At 51.0% G+C, this 23,734-nt stretch overlaps 2 long non-coding RNA genes across 3 annotated transcripts; both read left to right on the top strand.

Moving 5' to 3' along the window:
• The first annotated feature begins 9,445 nt into the window (after window positions 1–9,445).
• On the top strand, window positions 9,446–15,588 carry LOC147579718 (uncharacterized). Of its 2 annotated transcripts, none has more exons than XR_015252042.1 (3): window positions 9,446–9,719; window positions 10,944–11,003; window positions 14,954–15,588. It is a non-coding gene; the product is annotated as an uncharacterized LOC147579718 (long non-coding RNA). The 2 variants fall into 2 exon arrangements; XR_015252043.1 differs by lacking the exon at window positions 14,954–15,588 and adding an exon at window positions 12,493–12,695.
• Window positions 15,589–19,648: 4,060 nt separating this feature from the next.
• On the top strand, window positions 19,649–23,530 carry LOC147579719 (uncharacterized). The gene is made up of 2 exons (XR_015252044.1): window positions 19,649–20,220; window positions 20,916–23,530. It is a non-coding gene; the product is annotated as an uncharacterized LOC147579719 (long non-coding RNA).
• Window positions 23,531–23,734: the final 204 nt, after the last annotated feature.

Raw genomic sequence — 23,734 nt, forward strand, 5'->3', positions numbered from 1 at the left:
GGGGAGCCCCGCTCAGCCTCGGCAGCCCCAGGGGAGCGAGCTGGCTGGAAGGGGAAGGAGAGGCAGGTCGGCCACTCGGTTCCTGGCGATGCCCCGTGACAGGGTCTTGAGGGGAGAAACGAGTGTGTGTCCTTCCCTCTTCAGTTGGAAACACCGTCCGCTAAACCAGGTCTTTGCGGGGGGGGGGGGGGGTTCCTGAACCAACTGTTCTTGACTGAGGCACGTGGCCTCGGTTTGCCGAACCGTGAGACGGAAACTGGGGTAGAGGGGTAGCGTCACACGTCAGACCCCCGGTTTCTTCACCGGCAGAATAACAATGGGTACCTACCTCGCCTGTCGTCGCGTCGCCTGGTGTCGGGTGAGTGGCGCGTACGGCGTGCTTAGCGCGTGACCGGGTCACTGGGCTCAGGGCGGGGAAAACGTGCCCGTCGCCACCGTCATCACCGGTGCTTTGCCAACCCCAGCGTGTCAAGCGACCGCTGGTGAAAGCGGATGTTGAGTGAGCGTCTCTTAAGTGTCACACACTGTAAGTTGCTGTAAGGGCACGCGGGGATGTAGATGGACCCTGGGGACCCGAAGCTTGTACTCTGGCAGGGGACAGGGACGGCAGGGAGAAGACCCGACTGAAGTGGACAGCGCACGTGGGCTCTGTCAACACTCTGTGTCTCGGGCATTGGCCTGGACCTTCCTTGGGGCCTCGGGAACGTGAACGAGAAGCAGGGACAGCTTCTTCATATGCGTTCTGGGATTCCTCACATGATGGGGCTGCCCCCGACCGCTTGTAGTCAGCTAGACTGAGCCCTTTGGCATCTTCTCCGGATCCTGGTCTGCGTTTTACCTTCTTGCTAGCTCCACAGACTCCTACGCACCCTTCAAAACCCTCCTTAGACGTTACTTCCTCCGAGAACTGTTGTCCAACCTGTGTGTCCCTCCTGGACTCGTTCAGTGCTTCTCGGCTTTCTCTGCCTGGCGGCAAGACCATTAGAGCTCCCATCACGCTGTGTGGTAAGGGGCGGTGGCCTGACTTCTCGTGAATCGTCAGCTACTGGAGGACACCGGTCATAGCCACCTCTTTGTGTCTACAGTTCCAGCCCGGGGCAGGGCACAGAATAAAGACCAGGGGCTCCATTGGCCCAGGAGAGCCCGGAGTCAAACGCGATGGAGCAAGAAGCAAGAAGGGGTGCTACACCGGGTGGGCGGGCAGCCCAGGGGTCCCAAAGTACTTCCGGGAGCAGGCGGCTTTTGAGATGGGATTTGAAAGGTGACGGGACGTCTCCTTCCTAAAACCATGCCCTTCATCTTGTAGGGTGCAGGCTAGGGGGCCAGCGGGAGGCGACATGAAGGGAAATGACTCATCCAAAGAGGCTTTCCCCTCTGCCACAAGGCAAACACATATTTCCCAAGCGGGCAAGTGGGTCTCCATTCCTTCGGGGTCGGACTAGCCACAATTCACTTCCGACTCAGCTGGGATTATCCCTTTCAGAGAAAGCCGGGGCAGGGAGAGCTGGGGTAGGAAAGGTCCTGGCAGCCCAGGGAAAAATGAAACGAGGCAGAAAGGGCCAGGTCTGGGCAATGCACAAGAAAGGAACATCAGGGTTGTGTGGACGCCTTTGGCACAGTAGCTGCTGCTTTCTCAGTTCAAGTTCAGGGAGCTTCTCCAGGGGGTGAGACTCGATGCTCTGGGCTGCGGGGGAGCAGGTGGATAGGTCATGCTCACTGCCCCCGGGAGACCACAGGTGAAAGAGGCAGACAGACATGGGGATGATCAGTGCATTAAAGCCTTCTGGAATCTCTGAGAGTTGACTCCACAGAGATGGTCTGCAAGGTAGAGTGGCAATTCATGCCCATGTGGGCATTACACAATGCTATGTGCCTCATATCATTGGTAGACTGTTAAAATGCTGTCCCCATGGAATGTACAGTCCAGTGAGAGAATCAGTCATTTATCAAGCAAGTAAGAGCCAGGGATGCCGGTAAAAGTGAGGTCTTTTCCTGCTAGGAAAGGCCATGTGCAACGCTTGGAAGGTAAGAAGGCAAAGTTGAGCAGAAATATCCCACGAGGAGTGAACAGCACATGCAAAGGGCCCGTGGCAGGCAGGACTAAAAGAGGGCTTTGTGGCTGGTATGGAGAGTGTGGGGGCCAGAGTGGGGTGAGATGGGCAGAAGAAGCCATCCAAAACCCTGGTCATCCCAGGCCAAATGCCCACTCACCACCTGTCCACACTCTCTCCCCATCTGGCGGTCATGAAAGGGTGAGGCCCGGCTTGTTGCGACTGCCAGTGGCTCAGGGACATCATGGGAAGGCATCAGAGACTCAGGAGAGAAAGGGAGAAAGGAGATAGAAAAGTAGGAAAAGCCAAATGCCTCAGCTCCAAAAAGAGGGGATCCAGGATGGCCGGAGCCCAGATTTTCGGGCCAGAGGCCGGAGGGTCTGTGTGTTTCTCAAAAGTGCCGGGGAGGGACACTGGTGTGCTTTCACTGGGGGGTGTGTGACGTGACCAGATGGGCGTGCTGAACGATGACGTGCTTTTGGCGTGGACGGACCAGAGGACACGCACAGCAGCGCAGTGAGTAGTGGTCCTCGCCAGGAAGACCGTGGCCGCGACCGGGCGGGAGGGCGGCGTCAGGATGCGGTTGCATTTTAAAAATGTATTTATTTATTCATTCATTCATTCATTCATTCACTCATTTATGTTAAAAAATGTTTAAATGTTTATTTTCAGAGAGAGAGACAGAGAGAGAGAGAGAGAGAGAGAGAGGAGGAGGAGGAGCAGAGACAGAGGGAGAGAGAATCCCAAGCAGGCTCCACGCTGTCAGTGCAGAGCCCAACGTGGGGCTTGAACTCACGGCCCGAGAGAGTGGACGCTTAACCGACTGAGCCCCCCGGCGCCTCAAGGTGGAGTTGCCTTTTAAACGCTGTATGTAAATCTGTTCCTGGTCGTGCCCATTCACTCCTTCTTTACCGCCTCTGTCTGGTTTGAGGAGAACGTGCTGGAAGGGTTCTCTGCCTCCCGATTCTGTCTGTTAGCATTTGACGCCAATCACACGGCGGCTGTGCCCAGGGCTCTGGGGACTACTCGCCGACCGGGGGCCCTCGGGGACTGCCCTGCCTGGCAAGCCCGGGGGCACCTGGTGGTGATGGTGGAGCGTGCCCTAACCGCCCTGAGGGGCCGGGGAAGGAATTTTGCCTCAGATGGTACCTAAGCCTTATCTGGGCGCAGAAGGCCAGGCAGGGCATACCCAGTGGGAACAGTGCACGGGGAAGCATGGAGACCCGCGAGAACATGGCACCCGAGGGAGATGGTTAGACGTTGTTAGAAAGGGAAACGTGAGTAGGAGGTAGGCGTGGAGAGATGTCTTGGCCAAGGTGGGAAAGCCTGGGGTCTGGCAGGACGTGGCCTGGGCCCGTTCCAGCCAGTGAGGCGCCCACAGGTGGCCCTTTGATCTCACAACAAATGGCCTATTCAGCATCTCTGAGACTGGGCTGGCTCCTGGCAGCCAAGGTAGGAAGGTGGCAAGACACAGGGGATTGTCTGCCCGGTTCCAGGGCCGGGAATTGGCTCAGCGACTCCCACTACCTAGGAGGGAGTAGTCAGGTCCCAGCAGCCTCCGAGGACACCCCTGACAGGCCATGGGGCTGGCCTCAGGGGCTGGTGTCTGAGGACGTGGCCTTTGGAGGTCCCGGGGCAGGAGTGGGGGGCGGGACAGGGTCGGGATCTCCCAGATCGGGTTCATGGGGGTGGTTGTGCTTGGGTGCACAGAATCAAGACAGACAGACCCCCTTCCCCCACCTCCCCCACAAGAGCTGAGTGTTTGGGACTCCCTTCCTCCGCTGGAAACTTCTCTGTGGCAGAAGGCCCCTTTGTTGGGAGAGGCGAGGCTGGCTACAGCAGCCCTAAATACCACAAAGTTTTAGATCTCCTCCCCACCCTCCACCTGCCATTCAGTAGTCGATGCTAAAACCACAAGAGGCTGTCTTTTCATAACACTACATGTTCCCGATGCTGAAGACCAAATGGCTTGTTTCGAGACTCTTTGGTTCTGTTTATTTCGGGTGTCTCAGCTTCTCAGGTATCCTGAGCACATATGTAGAAGGCCCACTGGCCGAGGGGTGATGCCGGAAAAGTCCCGTCTGCAAGTTGCCAAGTTAGGAGAGAAAGCTTGGCTGGCGCGAAAGGTTGTTTGCGGGCAGGGTTGGGGGTCAGGTGTGGACTCCCAGTTCTGGCCTTTGACCTCCCTGGCTCCGCCGAGCTGTGTGCTCTCAGGTGAGTCACGTAACCACTCTGACCCTCAGTCTCCTCCTCTGGAAATTGGTAACCATGCCGTTTGCAGGGTTACTGTGAAGTTCGAGCGTGTGGATGTAGGGAGTGTGGCGTGTACCCATAGTATATGCTCAGTGAACATTACTTCCCCGTCTCTTAGGAAAGAAAAGTTGGCTTAGGAATCAACTTTAACTAAAATGTTTTTGTTGTGTTAAGAATGGGCCAAACGTCACAAAATTATTTAGAGATTGTTTTCACTGAGTTCAAAAAATCCAGGAGATGATTTAATCAACAGTCTGTTTGCCTCCTCACAGCCGCACGGAGGCACTTCTTTCTGAAAATGCAAATCAAACAATTTAAGTTCTCAAGTGTGTTCGATTCCTTCACTCACTCCTTCACTTCCTCTGCAACCAAGTAGTCAACACCTACTCTGTGTGAGGGCTGGTGGAGAGAGGGGCTTGGGGCTGTGGGAGCCGTAAGCTCAGGTGTGTGGATCCCTGCAATTTACTAACGGTGACCTTGGGCAAGTCATCACCACGCCGCAGCCCTCCGGTGGGCCCTTTGCATAATCAGGGTGATATTCCCCTTGCAGGGCTGTTGGGGAGGATTAAAGATCTCGCGCACAAGGTGCAAGGCGTTTTGGTGCCATGAGCGGACGGGAGCAGCCACGTTCCTGAGACGTGGTCCCCCTGCCCTTCGGTGACTGACGGTTGTGGTGACAGCCTTGAGAGTGCATCTCTCCTTCTGCTTCTGGGCGAGGCAGGTGGGAAAGTGGCCTCGGGGGCTCCCCGCAGGAAGCTGACCCAAGGACGTTGCTTTGGGTGGCCCTTTGGGTGGTCCGTTTGTAGCAGACAATGGAAAACCAAGCAGATCTCCGAAGTGCTTTTGAAGACGTTCCCCGGGGGGCCTGCAGCACTGCCCAGGAGCCCAGGGGCAGGTTCTTGGGAGCCTGGCTGTCTGGGTGCTGGGCTTGGACGAGTGGGAGCAGCTGCGGGGAAAGGCAGAACTTGTTCCTCCGGAGTGTGTTTATCCTGCTTTTCTGACCTCAGAGCCCAACCATCCTAATGACTTTTAATGACTCTAATGTGCCTCGCGTCTCCACCGGACCCACTGGCCATACAACCAAGTGCCTTTTTCCCTTGCGCCCAGCGGAAGGTGGTCAGATGTCAGCTGGGATTACACGGTTGGGCTTATCGTCAGACAAGCTTTAGCCCGGCACTCAGCGCGAGCTCATGGGACGGCTCCAGCCAATCCTCTCCATGAAGCCAGGTGGAAAGAGGTGCCAGGGAACTGGTACCAGGTTGCAAGTCAAGAAGACGTGAGTGCAAATCTTTTTTTTTTTTTTTTTTTTTTTTACGTTTTTAAAGCTTATTTATTTATTTTGAGAGGGAGAGAGAGAGAGAGCACAAGCTGGGGAGGCGCAAAGAGAAGGACAAACAGAATCCCATGCAGGCTCCATGCCATCAGCACAGAGCCCGATAGGGGGCTCGAACACACACACCATGAGATCATGACCTGAGCGGAGATCAAGAGTCAGATGCTTAACCAACGGCACCCCCCGGACGCCCCGATGTGAGCGTGAATCCTAAATGCGTTGCTCACCGGTTGAGCTCTTAGGGGAGTAACTCTGCCTCTCAGGTCTCTGTTTCCTCATTGGAGGAGTGGGCGTGACGTGAGCTCTCAGGGTGTCCCTGGGATTCCGAGCCATCTCCAGGCCTGAGCTTTGCCACTAGCCAAGTGGACGGTTGCTGAGGCGCCTCCTTGTTTTGCAATCCTATGACTCCCTTGCTGGCCAGCTCCTTCCTGCCAACACCCACTCCCATCGGCCTGAAAATACCTGCCTTGGACAATGTGCTCTTGACCAAGCAATTTCCCAAGAAGGGCTGTGACGGCCGGGACGGCCGCCCGCCTGAGGCCTCGTGGGGCCTGGCTGAACTCTGTGGAATGGCCTGGAAGCTCACCGGCCCTTGGACCCTCCCTGCTGGCTGCCTCCAGACAAGCCAGACCCAGGAATACTGAGGCCCCCAGGCTCCCTTAACACGTGTGGTGCGACTGTTCAGGGGAATGCAGATTTCTGGAAAGTGAAGCTCCTCCGTCAGTCAGTCAAGGGCTCAGATCGCCTCCCTGCCTCTCTCCTAAAGGTTTCAGTTCTTGCTTCACCCGGATCCACCCGCTTTTGTAAGCCATGGCATCCCTGCCAGCTGAGTCACTGGGGACTCTGGCTACAAAACGGTAGCAGCTCTGTGGCCCAGACCCTCCTGGGGAAGGCCTCGTGCCTTCCCCACTGACTGTGTGGGTGGCATCCCCTCTCGTGCGACGTTCGCGTCTCCACCTTCCCATCCTACAGATGAACACCCCCCGGGGCAGGAGAAAGTTGCAGGCACTCGCCAAGGGCCTCACGGCGGGGGAGCGCACAACAGCTCTGTCCTGGGGTCTGACAGCAATGCCCTCGCTGTGATTACTGTGATATTCCTGTTTCTTAAAACTCTTACGTGTGTTAGATGTGAAGTTCGAGGGCCTGAGTTTGAAAGTGTCCCTTAATATACGACCAGTGTGATCTCGTCCCCCTAGGAGACGTTTGGCAATGTCCAGAGACTTTCTTGGTTGTCACGCTTGGGGAAGGGGTAGTTCCTGGCATCTTGTTGAGGGGTAGGGAGCGTGCTCAATGCCCTGCAGGTGCCCAGGACACCACAGCTCGCTGCAAAGAATGATCTGGTCCAAACCATCAGCATTGCCAAGGCTGAGAAGCCCCCGCTATGAAGGAAAGTAAAGATGTCCCTTTTTTTCGCAACCAGACCGTGAGGTCTCCAGAGGGTCTCAAAAGTAGTACATAACACACGCACACACGTCATTTCTATTGTGAAATGAAGATTATTTTAGAGGTGGAAGGAAAGGCTGGTTTGTGTCCAAGTCAAGGTTGACGTGACTTGGCCTGGTGGCTTCCCTTACCCCGTCTCTCCCCATCCCTGGGCTGTCCTGAGCTCTGCTCCAGGAGTATGGATGATGCCAACTCCCTGCTCTGGGTGTGGACACATGGCGTACCCCACCATCTCCAGCCTTGATCTCCATCTGGGGCTACTGTCCCACATTTCTGCTAGTAGTGAGGATGCACCTGTGGCTCAAAACATGTGCCCGTCCTGAGCTCAGCATCTGCCTCCCAACCAGCTCTTCCGTGGCCAGCCCTGAACCTGGCCTCGGTGCTCAGTGGTCTCCTCCCCGCTGCCCCACAGCTGGCCTGTTGGGTTCACGTCCACAATCGCTTTTCCATCCAGGCATTCGTCCTACGTCCATGGCTTCTGTGTTCCTTTCTTCTCTGACCTGGAATCCCGCACCTTCCTCCTCTCTCCAGGCCTCAAATCTTTTGCTCATGCCACTGTGAAATGTATCTTCATAAAGGCTGTTTTCTCTAGTACTTTCCTAGTCAAATCCTTCATGGCTGCCCTGCCTAACAAGGTAATGCCACCTTCTCACCTTGGGATTCACATCTCTGTCCGATCGGGGTGTCCACTTCTTACCAAGGGGTAAACATCTCCTGTTCCAGCTGCTCCTCTCGGCCAGGCAGGCAAGCATGCGGTGGCCTGAGCCGTCCTTGTTCCCCTGGGTGGAGGGACTGAGGATGCAGCCTCTCCTGTCCTGACCCCCGATTCCTCACCTCCATTTGTCCATCCCCCATCCTGGAAGGCCCCTACTCCTGCAGCCACACTTATGAGTCCCATCCGAAGCAGACTGTGCTCAAGTGCTGCCTTCTCGGACATGCACTCATCACTCTGCTGTGAATTACAGCGATTTAGGAAAAAATAAACAATAATGGTGGTGGTTACTATGTATTTACAGGCCAGGCATGCTCTTTGAATCTGCACAACTACCTGGTTCAAATAGGCATTAGAGGCTCCATTTTAGTAAAAAAGAAATGAAAGTTCAGACACCTTCATAGATGTACTCAAGGGCAAGAGCCAGAGGTGGTGCCCTGTGGTTTTGGGAATGCCACCTAGGGACCATGTGGCTGATGCAGGGTGCACCTCTGTCAGAGTACCATGCTCTGAGCATACGACATCTGTCTGTCCATCCATCCATCCATCCATCTGTCCAACCATGCATCCATCCGTCCATGCATCCATCCGTCCATCCATCCATCCATCCATCCATCCACCCATCCATCTATCTGTCTATTGGTCTGTCCATCCATCTATCCATCCATCCATCCATCCATCCATCCATCCATCCGCCCACCTGTCCATCCATCCATCCATCCATCTATCTGTCTGTTGGTCCGTCTGTCCATCCATCCATCCATCTGTCCAACCATCCATCCAACTGTCCATCCGTCCATCCATCCATCCATCCATCCATCCATCCATCTATCTGTCTGTTGGTCCGTCTGTCCATCCATCCATCCGTCCATCCATCCATCTGTCCATCCATCCATCCGTCCATCCGTCCACCTGTCCATCCATCCATCCATCCATCCATCCATCCATCCACCCATCCGTCCACCCATCTGTTCATCTGTCTGTCCATCCATCTGTCTGCCCATGCATCCATCTGTCCATCTGTCGGTCCATCTGTCTGTCCGTTCATCCACTCATAGACTCACTTATTTGTGAGGGAATGCATAAATTAGAGAAGTGAATGAATCAATTTGTTCAAGACACATTGAGTATTTTTCAGGCATATCATATAGGTGATCAGTAAAAGATTTCCTGCTGTCTTTTTTTTCAGTTTTATACAGAGAAAGAATCGTAAGCAGGTTCCATACTCCGTGTAGATCCTGATGCAAGGCTTGATCCAGAATTCTGGGATCACGACCTGATCCGAAATCAAGAGTCAGATGCTCAGTCGACTAGGCCACCCAGGTGCCCTATCCTGATGTCATTTTTTGGGAAGGAGGAGGTGAATACATTTATGCCTCTGGCCTATTGAATCAGGAAATAAGTAACTTAAGAACAACTTTTGAAATTTTAGAGCCATAGCGTGATAAAAGCAGAAGGGACATGCGTGATCCTTCTTACCTGGGGCCCCTGGTCACAAGAGAGAGCCACGGGCCCAGCGCAGGGGAGGGGCTGGCCGGCTCGCCCACCTGCCTGTGGGCTCACAGCATGGTGTTTGCTTGCCTTCACGGAAGAGCTGTTGTTCGTTGTGTCTGCGGAACTGATGTACCAATCCAGGTCCAGGAACGTGTGGACCAGCAAGATGTGGGTTTGGAGGTGGAGACCAAAAGAGAAGCCTCGAATGCTCCCCGTGTACTCTCAGCTCCTGTAGCCTGAGGGAGGCGTCCTGGTCTCATTTCACAGGTGGAAATGTGGGGTTCCTAGAGGAGAAGTGACACGCCCAGCTTGCAGCCCTGCCCTCCCGGCTTGGGACTGGATGTGGTGGTGCCACCCAGCAGTGAGGCGTCCCTATACGTCAGAGCCCGGGTTTGAGCTCTGCTCCTCTCTCTGTGTGGTCTGTGAGGATTGGGTGAGTTGTTCCCATTGGGGCAGAGCACGGTGCCAGCACAAGTGTGTGCCCACAGGTTGTCAGTGGTAGTAACACTGTGATTGTTAGGGCGTCCTTTGGGTGCAGACCCAGAGTTGCCTTCAGTCCTTGGGTGACCCTAAGGGATTCCCAAGGTGAAATCCCTGGTTTCCTTCTGTGTAAAATGGGGCCACAACACCCCCTCTTCCCCTGACTCCCCAGATGCTGGTGCTCAGCCAGCGTAGACTGCGATTTCTATTTCCATTTCTCTGTAGAGGTTGTTAAATTAAAAGAACAGGAAAGGGGGTTTCGATGTTGGAAAAAGTCAGGGGTGGGGTCCTGGGGGTGCTGGGCCTCAGCCGTTAGGAATTCTGGCTTTCGGCAATTTCCCCTGGGCTCTCTGGAAATGTTGAGCAGATATCACACGTCCCACTTGCCTCATCCAACTGGGCATTGCAACACCAACGTGCTGTGAGAATGGCACTGTCCTGGGAGAGCCACCTGAGTCATGGGAGCCCGGGAGCCTCTCCTGGGAGTGTCCTGTAGGTGGGCAGGGCCTGGGGGGAAAGACCTAGTTCTGTAAGTAGCCACCTGGCCTACCTTGAGACACATCTGGTGATCTCCGTGTACCCAGGGGAAGCTGGAGGGGCTGCCTTCACCGCCCAGCAGAGGGGGCGGCACGGCTGGGATTTCTGTGAGCTGCTGGGCTCACTGGGAGGCACAGACCCAGCTTCACTTCCTTGTTGTGCCATCAACTTGCTGGTGAACTCGAGCAGGTCTAGGACTTGGGAGTCCCACCTGTACAAGGAAGTGTTTGGTCTCGGAGGCTACCACCATCTCGAGTTGCAATTTCTCGAGTTGGGTTTCCAGCTCCTTATGGAGCCCAGAGCCCAGTGCATAGCAGGCTCCCTGTAGGGGTGAGGTGAACAAATGACTGAATGAATGATGGATCCAAACACAACGTGTCCACCTTTTTTGCCCACAGAGTGTGTTGCTCTGGGATCAGCTCTGAGCAGAATCATCTGCAAGTTCAACGTGGCTGCATAGCCCATGAGCAGCGGCTCTCTTAGAGAGAGACGCTCACATAGGTGGGTTGGAAAAAAACCAATTAAGGGCTTGTGTATTTAGCATTTTGCACTCAGAGTACTTAAGGACGAAGGGTAATCTTTTGAAATCAGACATATCTTGTTGGTTAATGTTGGTGTAAGTTTTTTTTTTTTTTTGAAGGTAAGGCCTGGACATGGCGGTCAGAGCTCATGTGAAGAGGCAAATTACCGATACATGAGGGTATGCCTAATTACCTGAAATTCCCTCCTCTGTTGAGTGAAAAACACAGTTTTCATCAGCCCTGGATTAATTATGGCTGCCGAGAGCTGTAATTGGCAAAAGCGTGTTTTTAGCTCATGACTCAAGGCTGACTCAACATTGGGGACCGTGCTTTCCATGGCCTCAAGCTGGGCTCCCTTTTTTTCCTGGAAACGCCTAAGTGGTTTGCCAAGCACTTTGATGGGGCCCATCAAGCTTCCCTGGGAGGCTCAGAGCCTGGTTTGAGCCCCTGGCATCCAAACTGGGGGTGGGGGAGGGGTGGGGAGGCGGCCATGCTGGGCGCTCCTGGACTTACCTCACGTCAAGCTGAAAACACCTTCACGAAGGTGAGCAATCTCAGGCATTGGCTTCTAAGCTGTGGAGCTTGGATTTGAACTCCCTGTTATTATTTTTTTCCCATTGCCCTTTGGGGCCTCACACGGGTCACCTGCAGGGCTTGGAGTGGCTGTCCCCACAGCGAAATGGTCTCGTGAGGGTAGATCTTGCTGTGTGTGTGAGTGAGACCATGCTGCTCAGGGCTGAACTTGTTTCTGGTTCCATCAGGAGGGCTTTGATGACAATGCCCAATTCTAACACATGGAAGATTTTCCGGGTGGGGAGAAAAGACTTTGTCATAAATCCTGGCCTTGCGTCTGGATTGATGGATGGGTCATCCATTCGTGTTGGTGAGATCACCTTCCCTTCTCATTTATCTCCTCACCCGTGGCTGTCTCTGTCCTTGATTGGCCTCCCAGGCCTGGCCTCAGAGTGACCATTCTGTGGGCGGAGGGGTACCCAGAAAAAGTTGCCTCCCGGTGGGATGGGACCACCTGTCAGAAAAGGCCGATTTCCCCCACCCCACTTTGATTCTCTGAAGCTGACAGACTGAGCCCTCATTTCCTGTCCTCTTTCATAACCGTGGCCCATTGGATAGATGAAGAAGCCAGATTTGGTTTACCAGGTCCAGACCTGCCTTGGTCTTTCAGGAAACAAGGTGTGAGTCCTGGGGAAGTGGCCGGCACCCTTCCACGGACCGCAGAGGCACATGGGGAGGCTCTCAGAGGGGATGGTTGGTGTAAGGGGGCAGGCTCGATGCTTACATTCATGTCCATGAGCTCAACTTTTCCCCTCCTAGGTCTCCCCAGGGGCAGGGTTTTATCATTCCATCTTTTCTGGTGAGTAAACGAAGGCACAGAGAGAAGACGGACATCTTGTCCACAGTGACATAGCCTGAATGTTCAGGATGGCCCAGCTCGAAGCGGCCCAGCCAGGACTGCATGTTGGGTCCGCCGGACAACAGGAGCAGGCTGTCTCCTGCCCCTCTGGGGTCGAGGTTCGCCCAGTAGGTGGGCAGGGGCCACAGTAGGTGCACCCAGGGCTGTGCGATAGTACCTTTCAGTGTGTGCCTTGAAGGATGTGTGTGTGGGTGGAGTGCTCCACTGGGCAGTGAAGATGCCGTCTCCTTTTGCAGATTTAAGAAGCAAGCCAGCACCTGAAGGACGTGGAGAAGGTCTGCTGTGCAGCATCACATGGGGCTTTGTCCGACCCCCCAGCCCCCCAACGTGTGTGACCACTTGTCTTTTGTTGGTTTTCCAACCCCTGGAAAGTTTTGGAGTTTTCCAGCTCTCCTCCCCTCTCTTTCCCTCCCCTCCTCTTCCCTCCTCCCCTCCCCTCCCCTCCCCCCACTGTCTTCCAGAGCAGCAGGTGGCATGGACTCTGGTGGACAGGGCTCTAAGGTGCTGAGGAGGGACCTCCCCAGTCTCAGCTGAACACATATTTGTTTCAGTTCCTGCCTCGAGCCTGGGGCTGGGGTAGACTCTGTCCCTTGTGACACCTCTGCACAGGGGCACATCCCTGTCCTCATTTCCCCAATGAGTTCCCAGAGGCCCGAGGCCCGGGGGGGGGGAGACCGTGGCGCACCCTCCACCCCCACCCCCCTGCAAACTGCTGCACCCTAAATGGGTGCGCGTGGACTTGGGGTTCGCTTGGGCTGCATCTCTTACTTCCTGCTGACCAGCTGGGCCGCCCGACCAGCCGTTGCCCGCAGGCTCACCCTGATGCTGAGACCTGCCCTGTTGCGTGAGGACAGGGCGAGAGGAGGAGGTGATTGTTATCTCTACACAAATGAGCCGGCCAGTCCGCACTTGTGCTCACCCTTGCCGCAGCAACAGGAAAGACGGGATCCACACTGAGTGCCCTCACGCCTCTTTCTCTGGTCAGAGCTGTTCCCGACTGTCAGAGTGACACATGGCTCCCAACATGAGGCCCGTTGCAACGCTTTCTAATTGTTTCCAAAAGATTTTGAAGGCAGGAAGAGTTTCGGTTCCAGTGAGGTACCCGTGGCTGGCTCTGATCTCTGATGCCAGGGGACAATTCTTGTCCTCGCGATATAGGGTGGCACATCCTTTCCTCTGGCTATAAGGCCTGTTATTTTTAACACAGAATTTCTTCCAGGATCTTCAAACATCTTTTCACCAGATAGTGATGATTCACTTCTGGACAGGACAGCAGAACTAAAAGGTCAAGTTTTGCCTCTTGGCCCAACTCCCCTTTTATTTCTCCATCTTCTTCCCTTTCTTGCTCACCTACCCCACCCACCTTGCTCAGGCCGTCTCTCCAAGCCCCAATTAGCAGATGGGAGGGGCCTCTTGGTCAAGGACGCTGGTTGTGGGTGGTCCAGGTTGTTGAGAACACGTTCTCTCTGCATCACCAGCTCTGGGGAGATGGGCTGTTGACTTACATGGGAAAAATCTTCTTAGGAGATTTCAAAGCACTGGAGACTCACCTGTCGTTGGGAGCTAACAAGAAAAAAAGAGGCGAAATATCCCAAAGGCAGTATTTGGACAGGATCACCCAACCTCACCCCCTCCTAGCATTCAGATTCCATGATTGCAGGCTTCCCTGGACCATTGGAGTTGCTGCTGGTGGGGGGGGGGGGTAGGGAAAGGAACAGCAGGGGGAAGACACAGCTTCCTCTGTGCTATGTGCTTGTTTTGTGCCCACAGATTTTTGTCACTCTGAGCCCATAATGATGTTGACCATGCTAGCAAGCCCACTTGGGGGGCACTATCTGCTGGGAACTGTTCTCCGCACTTTGCATGCACTAACTAATTTAATTTTCAAAGCCATCATTAAGTGGGGACGATCGGTATCCAGTTTTACGGTGGGTGGGTTTTGAAGCACAGAGATGCAAAGTAACCTGATCAAGCTCACACAGCTCAGATGAGAGCCGGGAATCAAACCGAAATAGTCTGACTCCAGGGTCAGTATTTTCAGACTGCACGTTACTTAGTAGGGACAGGCTGTCCCAGACTTTTGCAGCTGCTGGGGACAGAGGGCTGTGGACTGGGGGGCACGTGAATAGTGCACATGGAGACCTCTACTCTAACTGAACGTGGTTCTCCCCAGCAAGGGTCCATGGGCAAGATCGGGAGCTGGGATCCGTCTATCTCAGGCCACGGGTGGTAGGGGGCACATGTGTTATTGTGGCACACAAGCGGACCTCCACCCCGGGGAAATGACAGAATGGGGCTCAAGGCAAGAGGTCCACAAGATGAACCTGAGGTGGATGGGGACAGACCATTATCGGCTGTTGTTACTGTTTCTTAGCGAGGAGCTCTGGTTGTGGATACTGGCAGTTATGGTCATTACACGACAGATTCTATTGTGCCGCGGGTGGCTTTCCGTCTCTATCGGTTCGCCCCACGGAGGCCTGGTTGTGCAATCCCTGCCCATGTCCCAGCCAGCGAGCCAGAGAGCGGGTGGGTGGGTATGTGGAACAGAGGTACTGTGACTACCTGGGCAAGACTTGGCTCTGAGTGTAGGCAAAAGCGAATGGAGTTCTGTCTGGCCAGGTGTGTTTCCTGATGTGCATTTACACGCACTTTTCTTTGTTTCACCTTATTTCATTTTATTTCCCTTCTATTGAACAGTGTCTCCTTACCACGGTCTTCTGGAGCCCACACTGGTTTCCACTTGCCTGAGGATGACGCGAAGACTGAGTGGCCCCACGGCCCACCACAGGTCACACATGTGAAATGAGGATCTGCTTTGCCTTTATTTGCCAGTGGGGTCCCCACTCACTGGTCCTGTCTCCTTAGGGGAGTGGACCCTCCTCTCCCTTTTCCTGCCTTTCTCCTTCATGTCTTCAGCAGAACGGGGGTGGGGGGTGGGGACAGGAGAAAAGACAGCCTCTCAGACCCCAAATACCTTCTGCTCCACGATTTCAATCACACTCGTGCTGAGTTCCGAACCTGCCTGGCTTTCCAGGGTGCTGAGCCTGGAGCTGAGGATAGCAGCCCCTTTGGCGTCGAAATCTGGTTTCCTCTTGGAAAAAGGCTACTTCCTGATTGCTAGAGAGAGGAACGTCTTTAAAAGGCTCTGCTGTTCCTGTTGGCCTGCACACCATTGGCCTACGACATTTGATGATTTAAGGGTTGATGGATTAAAAACATGTGGTCTGGGTTTCCCTTGAATGCAAATGCATGTTGAACTTAAGGATCAGTTAAAAGAAAGAATAAAATAAAGAAGGAAGGAAGGAAGGAGGAAGGAAGAGAAGAAAGAAAGAGAAGGAAAAGAAAGAAAAGGAAAAGAGGGAAAGAGAAAAAGGAAGAAAAAGAAAGAAAAGGAAAAGAAGGAAAGAGAAGGAAAATAAAAGAAAAAGAAGGAAAGAAAGAGAAAAAGAAAAAGAAAGAAAAAGAAAGGAAAGGAAAGAAAAAGAAAGGAAGAAAGAAAAAGAAAGGAAAGAAAAAGAGAAAGGAAAGAGAAAAAGGAAGAAAAGAAAGGAAGAAAAAGAAAGGAAAAGGAAAAGAAAGAAAAAGAAAGAAAAAAGAAAGAAAGAAAAGAAAGAAAAAGAAAGAAAAAGAGAAAGAAAAAAAGAAAGAGAAAGAAAGAAAGAAAGAAAGAAAGAAAGAAAGAAAGAAAGAAGAAAGAAAGAAAGAAAAGAAAAGGAAAGAAGAAAGGAAGAAAGTCAAAGAAACAGTCCAGGTTTTTCACAATGCCCTGACTTTGAAAAATAGGCCAAGGTTTTTGCAGAGTACAGGCTCCACGTGGGGCCTCGCGGGCACTCCGGAAAAGTCTTCAGTTGGCCTGGAGGCAGCAGGGACTTGTGTGGGCCCCGGTCCCTCCGGGCTCTGGCCCCAGTGTGGCCTCGTGCAGCTCGGCACCCTGGGGAGACCTCAAGTTCGAGGAGAGAAATAAAGCTACAACTTCCTGCCTTCCGGAGACCCCCTTCCACCTTAATTTTGCCCAAAGTATATCACTCTCCGGCCAGGCAGCATCAACCGAGCGTCTAACGTGCGCCGGTGTCCCCGGTGGGTTCCGCGATGAGGTCCCAGCGCCTGTTCACGGTCCTCCCGCTCTGACCGAGCAGCTCCCGGTTCCAGCCTTTCCACCTGCGCCCTCCCCGACTCCTCCAGCCCGCGGGCCCTTTCGCTGCCTCTGGCCGCCCCAATCGTATCCGTTCACACCCACGGTGTTCCCTCCAGGGCTGTGCTCCGTCAACCCCCTGGGGCCGACGCTGAAGGGCTCACAGAGAGCCGGGCCTCGTCGGGATCCGGGGCGCCGATGGAATCCACGGCTGCCCCCCTTTGGACTCCACACGTGGCGCTGAGCGGAAGGCCGTTGGCGTTGGCTCCCTCGGCTTGGCTCCGCCCCCTCCGTTTTGGAAGGTTTGCAGGCCCCTGCCCTCTCATGCTCTGTTTACTGCAGGCAATGATTTGAGCTTAATGGAATCGGGAAGGGATTCCGCTTTCATGTGGTCCGGAGACCAAGGCCCACACAGATCCCCGTGCAGTTTTACGGCCAGGCAGGGGGGTTGGTAAATTTGTCGAGGAGTGCCCTGCTCCCAACAGCTCGCTGGGAACAGGGCCTATAAATAGCTCCTGCCAGTCAAGGCATAACGATTTCAATCTTCCTACTGTATAAATAAACAGTATTGTTCAGGAATTCTTGGCCGCAGTTTTGGCCCGCGCATCCCGAAGATGATCCAGCTGGAATTTTCGGCGAAGGCAAAGGAGCTGGCATTGGGCGGGGGGGGGGGGGGGGGGGCGCGTACCGTGTGCCTGGCCTCGTGTGAGACATTTAAGCGAGGAATCCCGTTCAACCCTCAGGCCGAGCAGGAATCCACACGGTCCCGGTCGGCTGGTGCGGAAACGGGCAGAAGGCAGGAGCGCGCTGGGGTCACAGGCCAGAGCCAGGGAAACGAACCCGTGTCTGCAGAACCCTGTCACCCTCGCGTTCCCTCATTGTCTCAGTCATCCTACAACAACCCTGCAGAATCAATGTTTTTGTAAGACTTGCGTTTTCCTTGGTAATATAAATAACACATGTTCTTTTCTTTACGGGAAAGTTTGAAAATTTAGAAAGGCGTAGAGAAAATTAAAATCGCCTGTATCCTTGCCACGCGGAAAAATACCCAGGAGTATGTTTTGTTTACATTCTCCCGATGTTTAGACAGATAAGTAGATAGATCTGAGAGGAGAGATGACCTTGCAGAGGCACATACTGATGGAATACCAATTTTTTGAAACAAAACTGCGGTAAAGGAGTGAGTTCTGTTTTACAAGACTGTTTGCGTGACATTTACAATGCAGTTATTACCCTCGTTTTCCATATGAGGCATTTGATCTCAGACACGTGAAAGGACTCGCCTGGGGTCGCACCGGTGGGTGGGACCCACTTTCCTTCCTGTCCCTTCCCCTTTCCTCTCTCTCTCTGTCCTCTCTCTCTCCGTCAGGTCACATTCTGGGCATAAATCAACGAGTGCATTTGCCTCTTTCCTTGTGCGCCAGATTGCGGAAGGTCAGTGTTCCAGTCCTGAGTCTGTGACTCACTCAGGCAGCTCAGCTTTTGCTTTCTCTCATCCACGAAATGGGTACATTTTGATTCAAAGTTCTAGGGAATCTGAAAGTGTTGGGTGAAGAAATTGGTAGAGCCTAGGTGTGGGTTTTGAAAGCTAGCTTGCCTCTTATTTTCTGTGAAAGCTTGGGACAGTCACTTAACCTGAATCTGGGTTTGCACATCGGCCACAGGAGGACGGTGACATTGACAGTGATAGTGGACTTGTGGTGAGGATAATCGTAACGATAGTAGGAGATATTACCGAGTACTTGCTGGCCGTCACGGGCTGTGCTGAGCCCTTTCCATGAATTCATTTATTTCCTTCTTAGAACAACTCGGTGAGGTTTAGGAAGAGTGACTGTTCCTATTTTACAGATAAATCTGAGATAAAGTGAAGAAACTGAGGATTGAGGTCATGCATCTGGGAAAATGGATCTAAGATCACAAAGACCCTTTGAAACCGGGAACCCTTCTTTTTCTACACAGGACTCAAGCCAGGCTTTTAACAAAGCTGGTGTAGGACATTTTTCTCTATTACTGTCCCTGGAGACGTATCCCAGACAACAAAGGATAAAATGAAACAACTTTTCACTTCCTTAAAAACAAGGAAAAGTCTCAGCCCCAAGCCATGGGACATAACGTGTATCTTCCAAAACCTGTGAAGGGCAGGACACCAGGAGGGGGTCCAGAGCTGGCATCCACCTCCTTGGACCTTGAGCAGGATGCATATGTCCCTGAGTAAGTGACCCAGGGGTAAAAGGTATATCCAATGGCCCACTGATTATCACAGTACCATCTAGGGCATGGGCAGGTGATGTCCCCATGCAGACTTGGTTGGGCATTGTGGAGTGATGGGTGGGGGAGGGGTACAGAAGAGCCCAAACCAGCATGCTATTTTTGGTGCCCCGGACCAAAGCTCCTTGTTTAGGAAAGTGTGGGTTTAAAGCAATGTGGAGGAACACAGAAAGGCAGGAAATTCCAGATCAAATGCAGAGGCCTCCCATGGTAAAGGAAAGCCTCTTTCCTGGCAGGGTAAAGACCAGATATGAGGTAGAGACCTACCTCAGGGTAAACAAAATCACGTGGAAGAACAGAGGAGTTCTGCACAGCAGTCTGTGTCCATGTGATGTCCCAGTTCATTACTCTCTCCCCTTGGCCCAGGTCAGCACATGACGAGCCCCATCCAATCCAAAAAGGTACGTAGAGGAACCGGCCTGTGACCTATCATACTGGAAAAAAATAAAAGAACCATAAACATCGAGGAAAAGAATTCCCCCACCAAAAGGCAGATAAAAGGACTATATAGCATTAATTGTCCAAAGAAAATAGTGGCAAAATTTAGACACATACTATTAATAAAAATAATGACAAATCAATAAACGTACAAATATTAATATGATCGAAAGTATGATTTTTGAAGGTAGAGCCCAAAGGGGAAATTTTAAAACAACATGAAAGGATAAAAAGTGAGCGGAACTCCAGAAGAAAACCTGCTGTGGAAAAGAAAAATGCAACACAAATTAAAGTCTCGTTAGAGTCTTTAAAAATTAGAATCATCATTGCAGAAAGCATCATCCAAGACATTAATTCTAACAGAGCCCTATTGGCATTTTGAGTGGGACATTAGTCATGGGACAAGTCTCTGTGTGTTGAAAGATGTTGAGATTTTTAACCCTCATCCCCCAAATGCCAGTTAAGCCCCCCTAATTATTGTGTCCACCAAAACACCGTCCACTTTCAAAGCTTAAGGATATTAAATGATTATATCTTCAGGATATATCTTTTTTTTTTTTTTTTAATTTTTTTTTTCAACATTTATTTATTTTTTGGGACAGAGAGAGACAGAGCATGAATGGGGGAGGGGCAGAGAGAGAGGGAGACACAGAATCGGAAACAGGCTCCAGGCTCTGAGCCATCAGCCCAGAGCCCGACGCGGGGCTCGAACTCACGGACCGCGAGATCGTGACCTGGCTGAAGTCGGACGCTTAACCGACTGCGCCACCCAGGCACCCCATGGATATATCTTTATGGTACATAAACAGAGAAGAGAAATACGACACATGCTTAACCTTGTCTCTCATTAGGAAGAGGCCACAGAACAGGTGACACAGAAAAATGTTAAATGATATAGTTGAAGAAAACTTTACCGAAACAAGTAATGGGCTTCTCAGAAGGAACATGTGATATGCAATGAGCAGCACCAATGAACGCTGCTGTGAAAATCCTGAAGTTCATGAGTAAGAAAGGAGCCCTATTGGCTTCTAGGAGAACATGCAAATTTCAAGGCATAAAGGCGTATTCTAGAATTTTCCACAACTGAAGTCAGTGCTGGAAAATGAATATCTACAAAGTGCTGAAGGTAGGATTAAGAGGCGTGCTCGGTGAATTTTAAGCCAAGTTATATTTGTCCTTCAGATGTAAAGGTTTTGGAAATATTGACAAACACACACACACACTTGCAGAGTGCAGTGCCTCTAAGACTCTGGGGGGAAATAAACACAGCTCCGTTCCCCAAAAGAACCCCCCCGATTGATTTTGTGCCTTAAATTGAGACAACGTGAAGACACCCTAAAATAAGTAATGTAGGAATAATGACATCATGGTTAGGCAGAGAACATTGCCGTTCAGTAAAGGATTAAGACGGACCAACTGAAATTTTGCTCACGGAACAAAATGTAAATAGTAGAAAGCGAGACAACGGGTACAAAACTGAGAGGGGGGGAAGTATACGGTGTTAATTTCCTCTTCCTTCATAGCAGGGAGTTAATAGTCTAAAATTAAAATGTAACTTAAAGATGACTGCAAATCAATGGGTGCTATAATCTCTTTTCGTAATTTAAAGGGATCTTTTAGCAAGGAGACCGTATTCTAGGTAGCTGAAATAAGTCTTCCCATTTTACTTTAACTTCTTTTTCCTTCTGTTAAATTCAAATCAAAGAGAATTTAGTACTTTTAAATATTAAAGATAGTGTGCATAACATGTTCCTATTTTTATCCCCTTATCTATCTTTTATTTTTTCACCTGTCCTTTTATCTCTCTCTCTCTCTAAACAGAATAATGTCTGGGATGATGTTTACCAAATATTGATGACCACGGCCACTTGAGTAGTGGAATTTTGGATAATTTTTTTCCCCGCTGGCTCTTTTGCGCTTTTTTTGGTGTCGCTGGAGTATTTTCACAATGCTCATATGTGAAGTGTATTCACTGAATAAAGCCCATATTCCCCACCAAAAAATGAAGCCATCACAGTGGAAGAAAAAGCAAAGCTAATTTCTAAAATTGGAGTTGCCTATCTGGCCACCCATTCTCTGGACTCAGATGCTAATCATGGCTGTAAATTGACTTTACCCATCCCAGCAGATTTCCCCAAGAATATCTGAAGTGCTTTACAATTCAGGTTGAATCTAACGGGGACGGAGCCCATACATCACAGTAAAGGACAAGTGCACAAACCCTGGCACCCCTTTCCTTGGAGATTTTCAGACATGGAGGCAGGTATGATTACAATAAACGCATCTATCGTGACTCATTTAGACACTGATTTGGTGTCCTCTACTGAGTCACTTCCCATAGTATCCTGTAATGATAATGTGCAATTTAAACACAATTTAAAGGGGCCCCTGGGTGGCTCAGTCGGTGGAGCGTCCGACTTCGGCTCAGGTCATGATCTCACGGTCCGTGAGTTCAAGCCCCGCGTCAGGCTCTGTGCTGACAGCTCAGCTCTTGGAGCCTGCTTTGGATTCTGTGCCTCCCTCTCTCTGACCCTCCCCTGTTCACGCTCTGTCTCTCTCTGTCTCAAAAATAAATAAACGTTAGAATGATTTATTAAAAAAAATAAATGTAATTTAAAGAACACTGTTTATTTGCATTCTGGTAAATACCTTCACATGCACGACCTCAAGAACGATCCGTGGGAGAGGTGGTGCCGCACCTAATTTACAGATGAGGAAAACAGAGGTTCAAATGACTTGCAAAGGAGTTTAACCTTCCAGCCGGAAATCTGAACCAAGATCCTGGTTTGTAGGTGAATGTGTGGGGACCAGGACGTTAGGAATGGACTTCAGAATTTATTTCCGAAGTTAGTGGTTTGTCCCTTTCGGGAGCCCTGCCGCATCTGAGGATGTGTCATAGACCCTCTCTGCATCCATATCATTTGGGCGGGATTGACTTCATTCCACTAGTCCAAGATTGTGCACGTGACCTGCACACGGGCTCACTGTGCATCCCATTGCTGTAGCACCCTGATGATTATTTCTGGGATGAATTATGACCCTAGATGGTCCATGGGAGTGAGCACTGGGGCTTTTTTTCCGGTGCAAAGAGGGACCCGATCTTCTTTGAGTATAACAGCAGCAAGGATGACAGAAGCCTCGACCTGCTAAGAACCACCACAGGAATCCCAAGAATAAAGCCAACACAGGGGAAAAAGAGCCGAGAGCTGGAGATAGACTGTGTTCCCATTGCTTCGCTGAAGCTCCTGGATCCAGCCATGCCTGAATCTATTCACCACAGATTTTGGTGACACACGAGACAATGAGTCCTCTTTTTGCCTTATTGAGTTGGATTTTGGACGCCTGAGGTGGTGTGGCCCTTAGGCATTTGGAAACACCACATGTGTCAGAGCAGAGGTCGTGACTGGATCTCCTGGCTCTCAGTGTAGCTTCCTTCCATCGAACTCTCTGGGATGCCTTGCAATAAACTCACACAACATTTCGGTCCCCCCCGGAGGCGACTTCGTTTGTGAAAGAGGAAGACTCACTCATTTTTGAACCCTGTGTCTCAGGAATGACTTTCCCACGAGAACTGAACTGCAAAGGATGGGTGAATTACAGCTAAAAGGTTGTCACTTGGAAAGTTTTGTTTTAAATGAGCTAAATTAAAGGAATAGTCTCTCCCTTTTAATGCGCATATAAAATCACTTCACTTTCCTGGTTAACAATGTAAGTCCCATTCTCATTATCAGAATCATAAAAATGAGCGAGGTGACAGTTTCTTTTTAAAATGCAAAGTGTTATATGCCAGGAGTTATGAGAAATTAGCTGGCGATTCTCCCTCAGTGCAGGTATAAAAGGGTGACTTTCTTTCTTTTGGTCTTTTCCACGATTATGATCCAATGTTCTTGCCTTAAAAACAGGAAGGGTCACGTGTACCATCAGCCAAAGAAAACAAGAAGCCACACACAAACTCCTGCCTTTTTACGGAAACAAAGAGGAGGCAGTGAGCTGTTCAAAAGGAAAGTTACAAACGCAATGATAGGAAGACCATGTGACACACATTAATTCAAAAGGGCCCCTTTATTGGATTGCGATCTGATTGTGTTTACAAATATATAGCCAGAAGGCTTTTAATTTGGGGGCAATTTCATTGTTCATAGATATATATCCAGCTACAGATATACATCTATGAAATTATGTGCTTATGTGTTTTAAATGAGATACAGTTCCTCTCCTTTAACGCAATAATGTTTCCTATTTTATGATCTACAGTTGCCCAAAGTTGGGGCAATTTTATAACAATCTTATTTGAAATATCATAATAGATGAAAGATGTAAATACTGTGATGTTTAGAGACCCGGTTGGAAGTTGAATTCATTGGGATTTAGGAAAACCACCGGAGCGAACAAGGACAGACTTGATTAAAATCGCACGGATTGGGTTCCTCTTGCAATTCCAGCCACTTCTCGCCTCCTTGCTGTTTATTTTTCTTTTAAGCCCGAGCTCAATAAATAAACCCAGCTAACAATTAAAAAGTCCTCAAATGATTCTAGATGGAAAAATTCAAAAATAGCCTGGCTGGCACTGCTTTTGCTGTGGAGTTTGATTAAATTCTCTAATTGCATTCGAACGGGCGGGGAAGATCACAATGTGTTGG

The sequence above is a fragment of the Puma concolor genome, chromosome B3, assembly GCF_028749965.1.
Source record: "Puma concolor isolate L17-30 chromosome B3, mPumCon1.1.hap2, whole genome shotgun sequence".
In the NCBI taxonomy this organism is placed as follows: domain Eukaryota; kingdom Metazoa; phylum Chordata; class Mammalia; order Carnivora; family Felidae; genus Puma; species Puma concolor.